The sequence below is a fragment of the Ornithorhynchus anatinus genome, chromosome 16 (assembly GCF_004115215.2).
Source record: "Ornithorhynchus anatinus isolate Pmale09 chromosome 16, mOrnAna1.pri.v4, whole genome shotgun sequence".
Taxonomy (NCBI): Eukaryota; Metazoa; Chordata; class Mammalia; order Monotremata; family Ornithorhynchidae; genus Ornithorhynchus; species Ornithorhynchus anatinus.
In genome coordinates this window covers 9,922,886-9,942,919 of record NC_041743.1, presented here as the reverse complement: position 1 = coordinate 9,942,919, position 20,034 = coordinate 9,922,886, and the positions used below count along the sequence as shown (strand labels likewise).

The following is a 20,034-nucleotide window of genomic DNA, read 5'->3' as shown; positions in this document are numbered from 1 at the left end:
CTACTGCTGGATTTCTCACCCTACTGCGTTGTTCAGCATCTTTGCATATCACTGCACCTCTGAGCTCCAGCTTCGACGGAATCAATTTTAGGAATATCAAAACATGAAATTATCTCATCTTTTCTCCAAGGATCTCTGTTAAACAATCCCACTATCATTGATATAGATGCTCATGTGGGAAATCAACCTTCCATCTCTCCCAATTGCCTGGCAGACCAGCTAGATGCTTAAGGCCAGTCTGCCCCTCTCTCTGCCAGGGGAGAGGAATCTGCCCTGCTGATTCCTTGGGGAAGACCCCCGCTCCAGCTCATCTAGACTCTTCCAGGAGAGGGGGGACCCTCACCAGCCCGTGGAACACGATCCTCGCCACTCGGACGTGTAGGTCGGCAGATGCATGGGCTGCTGACGTTAAGGGTGGGATCTGTGGGACACGTGGCAGGGAGCAAATGAGGTTGAGGGGTTTCCTGGGAGCAAGGTAAGGGTGCAGTTCCATCAGGAAAGGTGGCAGCCACAGGCCCTGGGCCAGCATACCAAGAACCAAGTGGCCTCAGGTCAGTAGTCAAGCCTGGCGGACCCAAGTCAGCCTTGCTTCCCTCACTTCCTCCCTCTCCTTCAGGCTCCCCTCTTTCAACTCTCTCTTGTGCCGAATCCATCCTCTGGTCTCTGTAGCCTCCTTTCCCTCATTTTCTCTTCTGATCTAGCCTGGCTGACTTGTTTCCTCCAAGTCCAGGGACTTAATCCTCTGTTTCTCCAGCTCTTCTGAATTCCCCATCCTCTTCCCAGTCCTCTCCCCAACCCAACAATTTCCCAGTCAACCTCCATTCTCTCTTTTTTTCTTTAAAAAGTATTTGTTAAGCACTTATTATGTACCAGGAACAGTACTAAGCAATGGAGTAGATACAAGCTAATCAGGTTGGACACCGTCTATGTCCCACATGGGGCTCACAGTCTTAATTTAACTGAGGCACAGAGAAGTGAACTGACTTGCCCAAGTTCCCACAGCAGACAACTGGCAGAGCAGGGATTAGAACTCAGGTGGTCTGACTCTCAGGCCATGCTCTATCCTCTATGCTCTAGAAAAGCAGCGTGGCTCAGTGGAAAGAGCCTGGGCTTTGAAGTCAGAGGTCATGAGTTCGAATCTCAGCTCTGCCACTTGTCAGCTGTGTGACTGTGGGCAAGTCACTTCACTTCTGTGTGCCTCAGTTACCTCATCTGTAAAATGGGGATTAAAACTGTGAGCCCCACGTGGGACATCCTGATTCCCCTGTGTCTACCCCAGCGCTTAGAACAGTGCTCGGCACATAGTAAGCACTTAAATACCAACATTATTATTATTATCCACTAGACCACATTGCTTCACTATGCTCTCGTCTGCCTAACTCCCTCTCCTCTTCCAAGTCCCTTCTGATCACACATACCTTCCAAATGACCTCCCCAATTGGTCCTTAACCCTGTCTACAGAGCAGAGCACAAAGAACAGAGCGCAAAGAGAAGGACGCAAAGAGCAGAATGCAGGGCATCTCCCAGCTCCAAGACTGCCCAAACTCCCATTCTGCAGAACAAGCTCTATAAGCAGGAAGCAGGTTTTCTGCTGAGAACAGAACACATCACAAAGACCCAGGAGGGACTAGCTAGGAGGGCAGTTGACGGCCTCGTAGTTATAACACAGGCACCCCAAAGCCAAAGCAGGAGTGGAAAGGCCTGAAAGAGATGGAGCATATTTATCCCCGACTCTAGCACTTTGCCCCGTTGACTGGGGGAGCTGGTTCAGAAAGAGGCCAAGGCCACATGCCCTGAAAAGAACAAAGCAAAATGGCAGAGGAAACTCAATGGATTTGTTTCCACAAGTCAGCAGCCCAGCCAACCAAATTCAAGCGAGTGACCTTTTCACCCCACCTGAAATGCTCCTGGAGAGAAGTGAAGCAGCTACAGCGGCAACCACCTTCTTTGACAGCTTCCAGGTTCTCCGCCAACCCTCCCCATCTCACACTTCATCGCCTCTCTTCACCCGCTATTCCCTGACCTGCTCTCTTCATTCCTACCCAACCAACCTGCTAAATGCATCACGCTCTTGACTCTGCCTCCTCCAGCCCCTCACTCATGCTGTCCTGCTGGTCTGGAACTCTTCTGTCCTACAAAACTGCCAGACCAGAGCTGTCCCGCTCCCCAAAAAAGCCCATCTCCCTCAGCAAGCTTTCCTGATTAATTCCCCACACTCCAAGTCTCCTAGGCCTAAAATTACCCTGAGCATTTACATCCTTACCCCTCTCAGAAGACCCACCAGACCTTCAACATTCCTGGGCCTTCCACCTACCTCTCCCACCCCATGGGAGACCGGTGTCCTTATCACCCAGCCTGAGGTCTCCATAAAACGGGTGCTGGGGAAACACTTTTAACAACACTGCTCCCTCGCTCTTTTCAATGGCACCGATTTAACTGGTGAGCATGGCTGGGAATTACGCCAAAACTGTTGGAACAAGCTTCAGAAGCTTTGAAATGCCAGCTAGCGATGGAGGTTGTCAGCTTTCGGCATAGCCACGGAGCGGGACTCCTCCCCAGGACCCCCGCCCCCACCCAGCTCACCAGACACTTGGAGGCCCCCAACCCACCCACCTCCACCAGCTCCAAGACCTTAACCACTGGGCAGAGGGCCAAGTACCAGATCCCAGCGGGAGGCCAAATTTAAAGCTGTTTGTCACTTTCTTCCCCTCCTCCTCACTTTCACGATGGGCTTCCTCTGTGTTTTATTGCTTTTCTCTGAGTTGCTTGTATTAATAACAATAATGTTAATAGTATTATTAAATGAACCTGCTACTTAACTAGAAATAAAAAAAAGCTACAGAGACAAGTTCTTATTTCCAGTTGCAATTTACCCTCGATGACTCACTAACCACCGTGTGTGTCGCTCCTTAATAGTTACACAAAAGCAACTGTGAGATCCGAGCAACAGGCAAAAATCAAAACAGAAAGAGCCGGGAGCACCCCGACTGGTTAAGAGCAAGAAGGGATGTGGAGCCTCATCTAAAGCCATCCGAGAAGGCTGGCAGCTGTCAGCTGCTCCAACCTTTTCTTTCCACATCACTGTGCACTTCTCTGACTGACACTTCGGTAAACCAGGAATTTGAAATGAGAACTACTCCAGGAGGAGAATTCTCCTTGCCTCTCCTCTTCTCCCCCAGAAGTGACAGGGACATAAAAAGCCAATGTGGGCAGCCTCTGTGGCACCTGCTGGAGACCAGCGGTCCCATGTCAGGCTCATATTCAGGACCAAAGAAGCTTTACATTCATAGTAATGACATCTATGGTATTTGTTAGGCACTCACTAGGTGCTGAGCAAAGGGGTAGTAGATACAATATAATCAGATCAGGCACAATCCCCTTCCCACATGGGGTTCACACTTTTATCAGTCAGTCAATCGTATTTGAGAGCTTTCTGAGTGTAGAGCACTGTAATAGACACTTGAGAGAGTACAATATAACAGATATTCCCCATCTACAACGAGTTACGGTACAGTGGGGGAGATGGACATATATAAATTTCAGATATGTGCATTAGTGCTGTGGGGGTTGGGGGAAATGAATAAAGGGTGACAGACGAGAAGGGGAGAAGAAGGTTTAAACAGAGAAGGCCTCTTGGAGATGTGTCTTCAAACAATTACATTCCCCCCTTCAAAGCTGTATTGAAGGGGAGGGAGAATAGGTACTGAATCTCTATTTGACAGATGAGGAAACTCAGGCACAGAAAAAACAAGTGACTTGCCCAAGGTCATACAGCAGAGCTGGGATTAGAATCCAAGTCTTCTGACTCCTAGGCCCGTGCTCTGTCCACTAGGCTAGGCTGCTACATTATTTGAGTGGGACACAATCAGGTGGCACCATGAAGATGGCCTATGCTCAGGGACAGAGTTTGTGTCCCCACCTGTGCATGGGTCTGGTTGTTTGGGCCAGCTGGGTGTGATCCTCTGCCCCATATCTGGGCCACCATCATTCAAGCAACTCCTTGCAGGACCCCTTGGATTAGCAACCTATGCCTGTACCTCTCTCCACCAGTCCCCCACATCAACCCCAGATGGGAGAGCAGAAACAGGGCTAGAGAGTTTGGCAGCGGGGGGGGGGGGGGGGGGTGGTCAGGAAGAGAGAAAGAAAAGACAGAGAATGATCGCATGCCAGGCACTTCTGATCCCAAAGCAGCTTGTCCCGGCAGAGGGCAGGAAACCACAACTGTACAAGGGACCAGGCTCATCTAACCCACCTCCAATCTAAGTCTTGACTTCAAGGTGGGAGGGGTGGGTCCTGAGGAAGAGGCTCCTGGTGGGCAGTGAATGCATCTACCAATTCTGTTGCAGTGCACTCTCCCAAGCATTTAGTTCAGTGCTTTGCACATAGTAAGGACTCAATAAATACCACTGATTCATTCCCTGAGGAGTTCTGTGTCACTTCAAACTCTGCTGTAACTTGTTGATGGAAGTTCATCTTTAAGACTCAACAGCCACAACCTCTGGGCCAATTTAACCCACCCTACAATGAGCCTACCTGTTCTTCAAGATTTGGGGGGTAAAAGAGGGCTAGTATGGCCTAGGGGAAAGAGCATGGAGAGTGTGGACAGAGTGTGGGAGTGTGGGAGAGTGTGTCCAGAGCATGGACAGCAAGGGCCCGCTGTGTGGCCTTTGGCCAGTCATTTAACCTCTCTGTACCTAAATTTCCTCTGCTGTAAAATAGGGATTTTACCTTCACTCCATAACATTTAGATTGGAAACTGTAAGCATATAAAGATAGACTACCCCACCCTGCCTGCCCATGGAATGAGACTGCCAAAAATCAATGGCAGCTGCTAAAACCCCATCACTCTGCACCCAGTGGGTCAAGGGAACTCTTTTCAGGCATCAATCACTGTCTGAGCCACTTCCTTCAACTCATGCCCCCCAAGAGCCTCTTCCCAATGTCACAGGTAAAACAGGATCTAAATCCTTGGAGAGGGTTCCTCCCCATAGCCTGAAAATAAAATTACAATGGAGGGGGGCTGGAAGGTATCAGCGGGGTGGGGGGGTGGGGAGGAGGATAGGAGAGGACAAGGAGGAGAGAGAGGAGGGAGAGGCGCTACTCAGCTGCAGGCCAGCTTGGACCTGTATGATTAGCACATGAGCATCAGGCAGGCTAATTTGTTGGTTCCTGTGGTGGGGCATCTGCCTGGGGTGCATGAAAGCCCCCATCCTCCCATGCCCCCCAGCTGGGGCCCTGTTGCCTAGGAGAGAGTCCTGGATCTCCAGAGCTTCTCCTTCTGCCAGGGCCAATGGCAAGCGACACTGGGAAGAGCCTAGAATGCACAGAAAATGTCTCCAGGGCCAGCAGTAGCAGTAGGCACTTGAGCAGGCAGGCAGCCAGCTAAAGACAGTGGCAGGATCCAAGCAGCCCCTAGAAGTCTCAGTGGCCAGAGAGGGTTGGCCTGGGGCCGAGCCTTCCAGCAGCTCATCCCAGTGGCCACCCTCCTAGCCAAGGCTCAGCTCTCCTCCCCACCTGGCGCTTCACCCATGCTAGAAGGTGACCGTCCTCAGGGGTCATCTCTGGGGCAGGTTGGTGTGGTGAGACAGGTCGGCTCATCACCCAGGTACATGTGCAGACACGGGTCAGTGCAGGAAGCCCACGGTGAGTTTCAGGCTAGAGAAGCAGTGTGGCCTAGTGGAAAGAGCTCGGGCCTTAGAATCAGAGGACTTGGGTTCCAATCCTAGTGTTATCCTTTGCCTGTGTGACTTTGGGTAAGTCACAACTTTTCTGGGCCATAGTTCCCTCATTTCAATTTCTGTTCTCTCTCCCTCTTAGGTTACGAGCCCTATGTGGGAGAGGGTCCTGCTTTCGATCTGCACATATTTGTATCAACCCCAGAGCTTAGTACGGTGTTTGGCATACAGTAAGCACTTAGTGAAGAAGCATGACCTAATGGAAAGAGCATGGGCCTGGGAGTCAGAGGACCTGTGTTCTAAACCCAGCTCTGCCACTTGTCTGCTGTGTGATCTTGGGAAAGTCCTTTCACTTCTCTGTGCCTCAATTTTCTCATCTGCAAAATAGTAATAATAATGATAATTATGGTATTTGCTAAGCGCTTACTATGAGCCAGGCACTGTTCTAAGCAGTGGGGTGGATACAAGCAAATCGGGTTGGACACCGTTCCTGTCCCGCATAGGGCTCACAGAGGTAACAGTCACAGAGAAGTCGGGTGACTTGCCTAAGGTCACCCAGAAGACAAGGGGCAGAGCCAGGATTAGACCACATGACCTGACTCCCGGGCCCATGTTCTATCCACTACAACAACATGCTGCTTCAGAGGGGATTATGGGGATTAAGACTGTGAGCCCCATGCGGGACAGAGACTGTGTCCAACCTGGTTATCTTGTATCTACCCCAGCACTTACTACAATGCCTGGCACATAGTAAGTGCTTTACAAATGTCATTCAAAGAAAATGACATTATCCACAACGATAATGATATTTCAGAGTTAAACGGTCTCTGGGAAGTGAAGCGAAAGAACTGCCGCCAGGGGGCGCTCTAGGTCACCACCTCTTTTGGATGGCTGATAAAGGCCAAATCCTTGAAGAATTCCAGTAGCAAGCTTGAGATTTTTAATCTCCGCTTTCAGGAGGTGGGATATAAAATTCACCCAGACCGGGCCTGACCCCACCAAAGTCAAGCAGATATTGGAGGACTCGGAGTCCTCCTTCTCTGAACCCAATTTTTTTAAAAAAGAGGGAACTACAAAAGAGGCCCAAGGGCTTAAAAGTAGCCCCTTAAATTACCTCTCCGGCACTCCCCCCCCTACTGTAGCCAGGTTGCATTTCCCTAGCAGCTGGAATTAAAAATCTACTCACCCAACTCTTTCCCTTATCCTGGCCACTTCAGAAGCCACTTGTGTATAGGCCACATCACCATATGCACTCTGGTTCATGGCACCAAATAAATAGAAACCAAGCTCCTTGCAGTCCATTAGAAATCAAAATTATTAATTTCTTGAGTCTAGGGATTCTGTCCAAGCCCCAGACGTCCTTTGGCCCGATCATTCCCTCCCCCAAACCAGACAGTATAATATTCCCGAGATGGCTCAATGTCTGCTCTGTATCTCTCGCCCCACTAGAAACCGCCAAACATTCCTGCCAGGTTGATTTGCGATTTGCCCTCCACCTTCTCCCCAGACACTTCCTTCTTTGCTCATTCTCTTCTTCCTCCCCTCAGAGTTACTCTTCCTGACCCGAGCCTCAATTCATTCAGTGATATTTGTTGAGTGTCTGTTGTGTGCCCAGCTCTTTTCTAAGCACTTGGAGGAGTACAGTCATAATGCCCAAGGAACTTACAATCTAATGGGGAAAACAGATTGACTGTGGGTCATTTTCACACTGGTCTGAAATCCACTCTCCCCCTCCCGTTATTTATTTTTTTTTTTTTAATCACAGTCGTATCCATTTTTACTACAGCGGAAAATGAATACCACATTTCCCATCTCCTTGTGGTCTGACTGAAGCACTGGTCTCAACCTGCTGCCTATTCTCTGAGCTCACAGTCCACTGCCAAGCACATTTACTAGGCTGTAAGTTCTTTGAGGGAAGGGATCCTGTCCACCTACTCTATTGTAATGACCTCTCCCAAGCACTTGAAGCAGCATGGCCTAGTGGAAAGGTCATGGGCCTGGGAGTCAGAGGACCTGGGTTCTAATCCAGGTCACACAGCAGACAAGTGGCAGAGCCGGGACTAGAACCCAGGTCCTTCTGACTCCCAGGCCTGTGTACTAGCTATGAGGACATGCTGCTTCTCCCCTTCTACCTGCGGAGCAGAGGTTTATCCCTCTAAATCTTGGGGCCGTCTCTGTTCTAGGAAAAAATGGAGACACACTCTACTGTTATTTCTCACTTCTGGCTTGACCTTTGTGTGTCAGCCCCACAACTCTCATTCCCTTCCAGCTTCTAGTGTGTCCCTAAGTGCGTCTCCAGATGAAATTCATTTCCACCCGCCTTCCCCTCTCTTCCTGCATTTCCTCAGCTCTCTTCATACCTGCACCTCTCACTTGCTCCTGCTTCTCTATTTGGGTAATTTCCCCTCTGTCAGCAATCAAGTCTCCCTTCTGCATCGACTCAGGTTCTGCTCTGATTCCCTCTCTGAAACTGCCTGGCATCAGCTTCCTAATTCAGGGCAGGCTAACCCAGCTCTGGAAGCCAGAACCGGGTTGGCTCCAGGACAACTCGGCCCTCCACAAGCAATGAGTGTGGGAAGCAGTGTGGGCTAGTGGAAAGACCCTGGGAGTAAGAGGACATAAAGCAGGATGGAGGCTGAGCCCATGTCATTATCTGCAACCACACCTTAAGAGTCTGACCCTTACTAAAGGGGACTGGGTCACGTGGATAGTGGCTGGATCCCCTTTTCCCCCCAGATCCTTCCCTTTTCTGAAAGACCCCAAAGCCCCCTCCTCTCCCTCTTCCTATTTCCCAGCAAGCCAGGGCTGTGTCCTACCTGATTAGCTTGAATTTACCCCAGTGCTTAGTACAATGCCTGGCACATAGTAAGCACTTAAAGACCATAAAAGAGAGGGATGGGGATGGGAGTGGCATCCAACCACCCTGGACAAGGAGAGAGATTCTCAGTAGATCTGTGAGACTCTCCAGGAGATAGAGAGTCAGGAATCCTGGTTCCTTCTCCCCACTCCACTCCTGATTTGTTTTTTGACCATAGCTAAGTCCCCCAGCTGCTCTCTGCCTTAGCTTCTTCACCAAATGAGCATAAACATACTGGCAGACCCAGCTGGAGGTATTCTTAAACCCTGAACATAATTTGTAAAAACCCAACCAAAAGGTCATCCTCACTGACACCATCGACTGAGGTTCTCCAAGCTCCCACCTGCACCTGGCTTGGATTGCCATTTCTCTTTCCCTGCATCGTGTAGCTCCTGGTTCTGGTTTCACCGCCGCCCCTTTATGCGATTGGTCAGGTAAGCAGGTTTGCCTAAAGCGAGTTCTTGGCTCGCGTTGTTCTCCTGACACTAGAAAGGTCAAGCTTCTCCTGGAGCCCAGACAGCAGCCAAAGCTGGGCCCAGTGCAACTAGATTATCCCAGTGAGGAACTGAACTGGCAGAACACGCCCAGTCCCCTGCTTCCGATCTCTGGGCTCTTGACTCGGCTGAGTGAATTTGCTTCACTGAGTCAAACTAGGCAGAACGTTCCTACCAAATATAGCCTCAGTAGTCACCTCCTGGAAATAGAAACTGGGAGGCTCCAAGCCCCCTAGAAAGCTCCTGGTAAGGGGAGTTGGGCCATAATCACCAGGATGGCAGAGAAATGGACGTGGATCCCATCTGCCCCATGGAACCCAACAGGGAAAAGTGCAAGGCAGATGGTTCCCCCAGCCTGAAATGGAAATGCCTTCAGCTAGAATGTTCCACAGGAAAAACCAGCTGACATTAAAGCAGCCCCACTACATAGGCCACTCAGAAAGAGACTATAACGGGAAATGTGAGGACAGGATAAAAAAAACCTGGCCCTCCCCCAAATATCAGTGATATTTACTGGGGGCTTACCTTGTGTGGAGCATGGCACTACATGCTTAGGAAAGCACAATACAGTAGGATTGGTAGGCACAATCAAGAACTGGTAGACATGATCCTGCCCACTTTCAGCTTTCAGTCTAGAGTGGGAGAATGATTCCAACTGGCCATCTCAAGCCATACAAGTCAAGCCAATAATGTCAACGCCCTGGAAACTGCATCAACTTCCCCTTCTAAGCACTTGGGAGAGAACAACATAACAAAGAGACACATTCCCTGCCCAGCTAGAAGCTGTGACAGCAGATAGCAAGGGGTGAGAAGCAGAGGGCTAGGCATTCCCTGACAGCCTAGCCCCCTCCTTGGACTGCTCTCCTCCTCCGTCCTTCCTCTGCCTCTACCAACCTGCCTCCTTAGCCTACTACTAGTATTGGCTCAGTGTCTTAAACTGAAATCCCACTTGTGCTAGTCTGGGATCCTCTCAACATCTTTAGCTGTAAAATGTGTTGTGGAGAGAAGCAAAACAAGGAAATCACTGACCTCTGGATACTAATACTACGCTGTATCATCATTTATATTGCACTGAGGTTTGCAAAACCCCCAGCAATCAGCACTTCCCCAGCTCTCTTGAAATAGTGCTGTTTCACCATTGCTCCCAAACCTCTGGCTACTATGAATTCTCTCCTTTCAAAGAATCAGGAGGCTAAGGACTTCTCCAGTGATGGGCCGGGGCTAGGGGCTGCTCTGGAGGGCTGGGATCATGGCCAAGGGGACAAAACTGGGAGGCCCCAGACCAAATGCTCCTTTTTACCTTCCAGTCCAAGATGGAAGGAACAAGCAGCACTTCAAAGGGAAAGCTAGTGACACCAGGACCCCCAGGGAGGCAGATGGGAAGGTAGAGTCAGAAAACTTAGTTTATAGATGAATCAGCTCTTCCTCTTCCCAAAAAAAATCATGGGTTGTAAAGCGGTCTCAACTGGATCACAGAAAGGCCCTGTGGAATCAGTGAGTGCTTAGGGTGAGCAGAGCACTGTACTGAACACTTCAGAGAGTACAATATAACAGAGAAGGTAAGATACAATTCCACCCCATCATGAATTTACAGTCTAGAGGGGGAGCAAACATTAATATAAATTATGGATATGTACATAAATGCCTTGGGACCGAGGGAGGGTTGAAAAAAGGGAGCAAATCCAAGTGCAAGGGCAATGCAGAAGGGAGAAGAGGAGGAAACAAGGACTTAGTCAGGGGAGGCCTCTTGGAAATATGTCTTCAATAAGACTTTGGGGCGGGGGAGTAATTGTCAGATATGAAGAGGGAGGTCATTTCAGTCTAGGAGCTAGGTGTGGATGAGAGGTCAGTGGCAAGATAGACAGTGAGTAGGTTGGCATTAGAGGAACATAGTGTGCAGTCTGGGTTGTAGTAGGTAAGCAGTGAGAAAGGGAAATTTGGGAATGTTACCTAAAGGAAGTATGTGAAACAAGAAGTCAGGGGCCAGAGGCCTACTCTCCCCCACAACGCATCCCACTGTTTCCTGGGGAGTGGCTGATCTCTGGCTTCCTTCCCCTTATCAATTAATGGCATTTATTTAGTGCTAAAGTGTGCAGAGCACTAAGTGCTTGGGAGAGTACGCCACACAAAGTTGGTAGACATGTTCCCTGCCCACGAGACACAATCTAGAGAGAGAGATAGTCATTGTAATAAATTAAATGTGTACATAAGTGCTGTGGCTAGTGGAAGAAGCACGGGCCTGGGAGTCAGAAGACTTGGGTCCTAATCCTGGCTCTGCCACTTACCTGCTGGGTAAACTTGTGCAAGTCATGTAACTTCTCTGTACCTCAGTTCCCTCATCTGCAAAATGGGGATTCAATATCTGTTCTCCCTCTTACTTAGGTTTGGAGCCCCATGTGGGGGAAGCAGCGTGGCTCAGTGGAAAGAGCCTGGGCTTCAGAGTCAGAGGTCATGAGCTCGACTTCCAGCTCTGCCACTTGTCAGCTGTGTGACTGTGGGCGAGTCACTTAACTTCTCTGTGCCTCAGTTACCTCATCTGCAAAATGGGGATGAAGACTGTGAGCCTCACGTGGGACAACCTGATTCCCCTGTGTCTACCCCAGCGCTTAGAACAGTGCTCGGCACATAGTAAGCGCTTAACAAATACCAACATTATTATCTCGCATCTATTCCAGTGTTTAGAATAGCAAATAGTAAGTACTTAATACCACTATCATTATTATAAATAATAATAAGCACTTAAATACCACAATCATTATCATTATTACTAACTGAAACTGAGGTGCAGGGTCATATTAGTATTAGTAATGGTACTTGTTAAGCACTTACTCTGTGTTCAGCACTCTTCTAATCACTGGGGTAGATACAAGTTAATCAGGTTGGACAAAGTCTCTGTTCCAATGGGGCTCACAGTCTTAATCCCCATTTTACAGATGAGGTAACTGAGGGCCAGAGAAGTTAAGTGACTTGCCCAATATAACACAGCAGATGCGTAATGGACTCCCAGTCATGTCGCAGAGGTGACAGAGGTAGTAGGAGCTATAGACTGGTTGCCATAAGGGACCACTGTCTGGATGTGGAGGGGGTTTAGAAGGTGCAGATGAAGGCAGACATGAAGGACAGGATATAGTCAGGCTCAGGAATACGTAGACTCGTCTCCACCAAGTCCTTCGAGGACTCAAATTTCCATCATCATATCTGGTTGTCAAGCAGGCAGAAAGTAGAGTCTCCGGCCACCAAATGCAGCCACCACAATCCTTGCCCTTTGTCTTCACCCTTTCACCTTCTCAGGCCTCTCCCATAGGCAGGGGCAGTGGAAAGAATCGCCTTCTGCAGTTGAGTCAGGTGCCCATTGTTCACTGTCCACAGATGTGATTTTTAATCATCTTCCAAGCCCATGGAGGATAGAAAGAGATGCTCTTTACCAGGATTTTTCAACAGCTCCCTACCGGCATTCCCAAAGCAGAAGAGAGAAATGGGGGGTAACCAGAACTAGATACTGCACCCAAAGAGGAGCTGTGCATGGGACTAATAGGATCCCTTCCAGGACCCATGCTTCTTAGCAGAATTTTCTGGAGGGCAGAGGGGAATATCATCTGAGGCGATTGCCTCATACCAACCTTGGCACTTAATACAGTGCTTGGCATATAGCAAGCGCTTAACAAATACCACATCAATTATAATTCAAGTAGGAAAACTCAGCAGCATATCTATTAAACTGCTGTTTGAAGGAGACACTTGGGTGGGAAAATGATACAAATGAAGACATTATGTGGTGAGTGTTGGGTAGATTTCTGAAGCAGGAACTTTTTATAGGAACCTGGAAGACATTAATTTGGACCAGGGCCACTCTTACCCTTGGCAGAAAGGGGTAGCAGCTGCAGGCCCACTAACTTCAGAGGTCCCCCTCACCCATTAGCTTCATGTAGGACTCACTGGCTTCAGGGAAGGAACAGGGGATGAGGCAGAGAGAAGACAAGTTCACAGTGACAGGGAGGGAAGCCCTCAGCCAGAGACTGGGGAAGGCTGAGAGGGTCAAACTCTCAAACAAAGTCCAGATCCTCCTGGATTTCCTCTCCCCCAGGGCCCAGCAGGGTAAGGGGTGCACTGGGTAAAGATTTAATTGTGAGTAAAGCACATAATGTAAGTTGCTTTGGTAATAAAAGCACCCATAGAAACATTTCATTTTGCTGCTCTTAGAAAGGACAGTCATTCTTTCCTTTGAGATAGTCCAAAAAAAAACAAACCCTCATAAAATACAGCTGGGTCTGAAATACATCTCTCCAGATTTTTTCCTTACAAATAAATGTAATGTAGCCTTTCCAAGGCAAGTCCTGAAATTCACTACAGAAGGATTTTCACAGATAAGGTTAAGGGTACAGGCTGTAGTAGAAATTTTGCACTTGCTGAGTGTAGCGTACAGTATGTAACAAAAGCACAATAATCATTCCCTGCCCATAAGGAGTTTCTGTTCCAATGGGAGAAGACACAGAGAAATACTCACAAGTAGTGGAATAAGAATAAAATTGAATGTTTGATTGAATACACACGCACACACACGAGCGGGGGAGAAACACCATCGTCACAGTACTAATTATCTCGGCCAGTTGGCATGTGATATTTTAGCATCCCAGTAAGATATCTTTGGGCTCCTTTAACGTGTCTGGGAAAGTACCTTCTTTAATTTACTTAATCTTCTTTGGTGTAATTATAAAGAGCCCATAAACATTAAAATCCTACAATCACACTGATGTTAAGAAGAGTTCCAAAGTTGTCTGCACATCTATAGCAGGATAACACCTGTAGGACACCAGATCTACCACCTTCTTCCCCTTTAACCAGCCCCAGGCCCTGCCAACTTTTAATCTTTGACATGGAAGTTATTTCTCCTGCATGAGGAAGCTGTTCAGTAGAGGATAACTTGGTGTCCCTGATCCTCTCACTGCTCAATCAACTAATCATTGGCATTTACTGAGAGGTCATGGGTTCTAATCCTGGTTTCGCCACTTGTCTCCTGTGTGACCTTGAGCAAATCACTTAACTTCTCTGTGCCTGTTACCTCATCTGTAAAATGGGGATTGAGACTGTGAGCCCCACATGGGACAATGTGATTACCTTATATTTATCCCAGTGCTTAGAAAAGTTCTCGGGCACATAGTAAGTGCTTAACAAATACCATAATTATCATTATGATTATTATTTGCTATGCAGAACCCTGTACTAAACCCTTGGGAGAGTATCAGTGAGTTAGGAGACACAATCCCTAGCTTCAAAGAGCTTACACTCTAGCTTTCCCTCCAAACCTCTGAGCTAGCACTTTATAAAATGAGACAATTGAAGCTTAAAGTAGATGTGAAGCAGAAGCCCTTGACTTCTTGACAATCCTGGGGATTCTGGCCAATGGTGTGAGCTGAGCCCTGCCCTGCCAAGCCCCCACCCCACACAGCCATTTACCCTTGGGCCCAGGGTCCTAAACGCACCGAGAACGGGACCCCCAACCCATCACCTCCTGCAGGGAGCAGCCAAGGCCACATCTCCTTCCCTCCCGGTGATCCAAGTTGCCACCCCCATGTGTGGAGGATTCAGCACTGGCTCACTCAGCTTCAGAAGAACATAATCCATCCATGTTATGTATTGATCCCCTCAAAGGCAGCATGGCGTAGTGGATAGAGCACGGGCCTGGGAGTAAGAAGGTCATGGGTTTTAATCCCACCTCTGCCTCTTGTCTGCTGTGTGACCTTGGGCAAGTTGCTTCACTTCTCTGTGCCTCAGTTATCTCGTTTGTAAAATAGGGATTGAGACTGTGAGCCCCACATGGGACAGGGACTGTGTCCAACCTGATTTGTCTGTACCCATCCTAGTGCTTAGAACAGTGCCTGGCACATAGTAAATGCTTAACAAATGACACTATTATTATTATTACTAGGCACAGAGCACTATACTATGCATTTGGGAGGGTATTGCACTCACCCAAGCACCTGCAGCAGTGCGTGGCTCAGGGGAAAGAGCCTGGGCTTGGGAGTCAGGTCATGGGTTCGAATCCCAGCTCTGCCGCTTGTCAGCTGTGTGACTGTGGGCAAGTCACTTAACTTCTCTGTGCCTCATTTACCTCATCTGCAAAATGGGGATTAACTGTGAGCCTCACGTGGGACAACCTGATTACCCTGTATCTACCCCAGCGCTTAGAACAGTGCTCTGCACATAGTAAGTGCTTAACAAATACCAACATTATTATTATTATTATTATTATTAATCTCTCCTCCCACCATATCACCTATGCATTGAGTCCTCACCCTACCTTCAACCCACAGCACTTATCTTTACACTTTGGCTGCATCTGTTACATGTAGTTTATTTTAAAATCTGACTCCTCTGGTGGATTATAAGCCCCTTGAGAACAAGAATGAGGGGACCTGACTATTGTACCCTCCCAAATATTTAGTGCAGTGCTCCACTCAGAAAAAACATGCAGTAACTACCACTGATTGATTCCCTGACTCAAGGAGCTTACAGTCCAGCTGGGGAAGACAGACTCAAAAATAAATCACAGACAGGAGGAAAAGGGATACATGGTTCAAGACATGCTCCACAGCCCCTCTCAGCAGTCACCGAATCAGAGCCAACCCTCACCCCCGGGGGAGCACAAGTCAACCCTCAGAGCTGCTCTCCTTGGCTTGCCGCACCAGGAAGCACCTCCCCCAATAACGGAGCCTCTCCGGCCCCAGAAACCATCATTTACGTCCTCAGTTCAGTCTCCAGGGGAGACGTTGGCTGCCTGGTAGAAGGCAGGATCATGAGAAGAAGGATGTCACAGACATAAGTTCCCCCAAATTAAAACAGAGAATGAGGCCCAGGGGAGAGATTTCCGGATAATTAAAGCATTCATCCAGGCTCTGGTTTGGATGATAGCAATCCGCTTCCAAAAGCTCTATTAAATCCCCCCGGTAAATGCTGGGGATTCTGAGAGTGCCTCTTGACAGAAGCATCCGTCTTCTCTCTCACCCCTTCCATCTGCTGGCATCTCCCCAGTCTCAGTGCCCTCTTGCTGTTGCTCTCTGAGACCCAGACCTTGAAATCCTTCCCTGGGGCCCAAGAGGGGCAGAGTGTTGGGGCAGGGGCATTACTGTCTTTGTATTCCATACAAGTCACGTGGCGGCTGGCCCGTGCCTCGGTTGTTCCATCTGGGGGATGGGAAACACTTCGTAGAGTGTTCCCTGCCTGCCGACCTCTCTATGCATTTGGCTATCCCTTGGCCTGAAGCCAGGATGAGCAACTGGAAACCAAAGATGGGGATCCCTCAAGGGAGCCAGGATAGGGGTCTGGGGCCAGACAGCCCAGAGCAGGGGAGACAGCAGAGCTCCCCAGCCCTTCCTGGGCCTCCCCTTCAGGTTGGCAAGGGCAACCCCACCCAGTGGCACTTATGTAACAATAATAATAATAATAATGTTGGTATTTGTTAAGCACTTACTTTGTGCAGGGCACTATTCTAAGCACTGGGGTAGATACAGGGTAATCAGGTTGTCCCACGTGGGGCTCACAGTCTTAATCCCCATTTTACAGATGAGGTAACTGAGGCACAGAGAAGTTAAGTGACTTGCCCATAGTCACACAACTGACAAGTGGCAGAGCCAGGATTCGAACCCATTCGAACTGACTCCCAAGCTCGTGCTTTTTCCACTGAGCCACGCTGCTTACCTATCCTTATATTCTGCAAATTCTTCTACTCATAATTTAGTGTCTTCCTCCCCCTCTAGACTCTAAATTCCTTGAGGGCAGGGATCAGGTTTACCAACTATTTTATATTGTGCTTTCCCAATCACTTAGCACAGTGCTCTGCATGCAGTAAGCACTCAAATACCACTGATTAAATTATGTTAGAAGGTGTTTCCCTGAAATTAGTTTATGTTTTAGAAATTAGTACTATGTTAATTTTGGGGTCCTGTTGGGAAGGCAGTCAGAGAGGAATTCAGGTGTGGAACTGGGCCTGGCCAAGGGTTAGAGAGAATGGAGGCAGAAAGCCCAAGACTTGTGTGGCAGAGAAAGAGAGCCCAGCCAGGGGAATCTGGGAGGATCCACAGGACATGGAGGCTGAAGAAGCAGTCTGCTTCCAACATGGATGAACTGCTTGGGCAAACCTTTCCAAGGATCCTGACGTGGGCAAAATCCAAGCCTAGGACAAAGTCCAGAGAAGGAAACAGTTGCCAAAATTTTATTTGATGCTTCTTTTACCTAGTGCTGATACTGCAGGCCACGCTTATGAATTGCACATGCCTTACATGTATTTATATTGATGTCTCACACTCTATATTGTAAGCTCGTTGAGGGCCGCCAGAAACTGTCTACCAACTCGAGTGACTAGTAAAGTGCTCTGCACATAGTGAGCATGTACTAAATACCACTAATTGATTGATTGCTCTGCACACAGTAAGTACTCAAAAAATACCATTAATTATGATTCATTAGACTGTAAACCCCTCAAGAACAGGGACTGTCTTTTTTTGTTGTTCTCTCTGAAGTGCTCAGTACAGTGCTCTCCACACAGTGCACTCTATGGGGTGAATTAATTGTTCTTTTACCTAACCATAAATTGTACCTTTAGTTTCAGTAATGCACTTTCAGCCTCTTTTTTACTTAAAAAAAAAATAGGGTGTAGAATGACCCAGATAATCACACCCCCAAAAGAGGGGATTGAAAGTCCCTCAGTAAAGTGACTAGATTTCAGCCAACTGCTTCAGTTGATCCCTGAGATTCCAGGGCCAATCTGGGGAAGTTTCCCAGTCATTGGCTGGTGGCAGAAAAATGGGCAGTATTTTTCAGCTTAGAGCACTCCAAGAATACCAGGCAGAGTCAGAGGCTGGGGGCTCTGAAGGAGTGCAGGCTAAGAACAGGCCTGGGGTCCACCAAACCAAAAAGATCCATAAAGGCCAGTTGAGGCAGGTCCTTCAGCAGGCAGTGGTGGGCCACAAACCTGTGGCAGACCATCACAGGGCTGGTGGCTGGACTATGCCTCCATTCCCTGCCCAGCTCCACACCAAAAACCTACAGACACGGAAGCCTGCACATCTCACAAACCTCTACACTACTTGTTGTGGCAAAACCGGTGAGCCCGGTGGGTAGATCAGAGGCGGGGAAGGAGAGGGTTCAATTCTGCATGTAGCTCAGCGTGGGAGCCTCGCTTCACCTCCCTAGCACCTGTGTCCCCATCTGTAAAATGAGTTCATCCTCCTCCAGCTCTGCCCCATGGGGGAGGCATTTGGCTTAAATAATTAACACCTGTGCCAAGTGCCTTTAGGCCACTCAGCTGGAGACTGCAAAAGTGGTGAAAAGTGTTATTATTACTAGGTGAGAAGAGAAAATGTTTGCAGTCTAAGAACCGCCTCCGGAATAGAAATCTGACACAACACAATGCCCACGAAAGCCCCGTATGGGGAAAGCACTACTCTCTCAGGTTTTGCTTGGGACCATAGCTGACTGGGCTACCTTAAGCAGCCTGAGACAGTCGACACATTGCTCTGAGGGCCTCTCTCTGGGTGGCGACACCATGATTCTCCTGTGTGACTCAAGCAAGGGAAGTTAAAACTACAATCGCAGCAGAAGAGGGCAGAAGAAAACCAAGGATGGCTTCCTCAGGCCACTGCTAATGTGCAGGACGAGTCTCCACCTGGCTGTTCTAGGAACAGCCTCCTTGTGGAGGAAGCTTCAGCATGGAGAAAATGCTTCTTGGGCCTCTGGGGCATAGAGGAAAGAGTAGAACACAAATCACAGGTTGACAATGGTGGCAGGGAAGAAAGAAGTTTTTTTCTTTCCCCCTTTCACCTCCTGAATGAAACCCCTTCAATTCCACTGACTGCCCAGATCCTTGGCCACCAGGAACCGAGCTTCCAAAGCAGGGAAGCAAGCATGGTTTAGTGGAAAGAACATGGGTTTGGGAGTTGGAGGACCACAGTTCTCATTTCGGCTCCGCTAATTTCTTGCTGTGTGACTTGGGCAAGTCATTTAACTTCTCCATGTCTCAGTTTCCTCAACTGTAAAAGGGGGATTAAATCCTACTCAGGCCTTGAGCCCCATGTGGGACAGGAACAGGACTGTGTCCAACCTGTAATTTTTGTCTACTCCAGTGCTTGGAACAGTGCTTGACAAATAGCAAGAACTTAAATACCATTAAAAATTAAAAAAAAAAAGTTGGCCACAATACCCGCATGGCCTTGGACAAAACCTGCCATATCCCGGGGCGGGGGGGGCAAGGTAGAGATGGGAAGAGCAACTCACTGCCACCAGGCCTTTCAACTCCCCACTAACAATCTGAACACAAAGTTTCCATCATAGGCAATACAAAGGGCCAAAACAATCAAAATCCTCTAAAAATGGCTCTGTATAAGAGTAATCTGTGGTGCCCCCTACTCTACTTCCAACAGCACAAGAGAGCATTTATCATAAACCCAGATCCTCACTCTCCTTCATTCAGGTATTCCCCTTTTGGTTTTGATAAAAACTGCTTTCTTTTCAATGGGTTTCCCATTAATCAAGTTTTAAGCAGTTAATCGAGATAGTCAAAGATCTGGGAGTGGGCTAGCAAAGACGTTCTCACAACACTCAGCCCAGTGTATCCTCTCAGGATTCCCCTCTAAGGAAAACTCAGATGCAGAACTGGACTTGTGGGCAGCTTTTTGAGAGTCTTTATTGCTAGAATGTAACCTCATTCTGGGCAGGGAACATGTCTACCAATGCCGTTGTATTGTTCTCTCCCAAGAATTTAGCACAGTGCTCTTCATACGTTAAGGACTCAATAAATACTGATTGACCAACGTTCTGCTCTTTGGAAATACACGATTCTGAACTAAAGTAACTGGGGAGATGGGCTGTCTGGATGTTCTTTGAAAGATATTATCTTGCTATTATAAGGGCCTTTAATTTGCTAGCTTACTGTATTCCCTGAGGTCCGGAGACCTACGAAATGCAGTTTTTATCTTCCCCACAGCATTTGAGGTTGAGTTATAGATTTCCTCCA

General features: G+C 48.3%; 1 protein-coding gene across 6 annotated transcripts in view; it reads right to left on the bottom strand.

The window, feature by feature from the left end:
* The window catches only part of CACNA1E (calcium voltage-gated channel subunit alpha1 E), a 271,336-nt gene that overhangs the window by 241,139 nt on the left and 10,163 nt on the right, over positions 1-20,034 (bottom strand). The gene's annotated exons all lie outside the window — the stretch shown is intronic.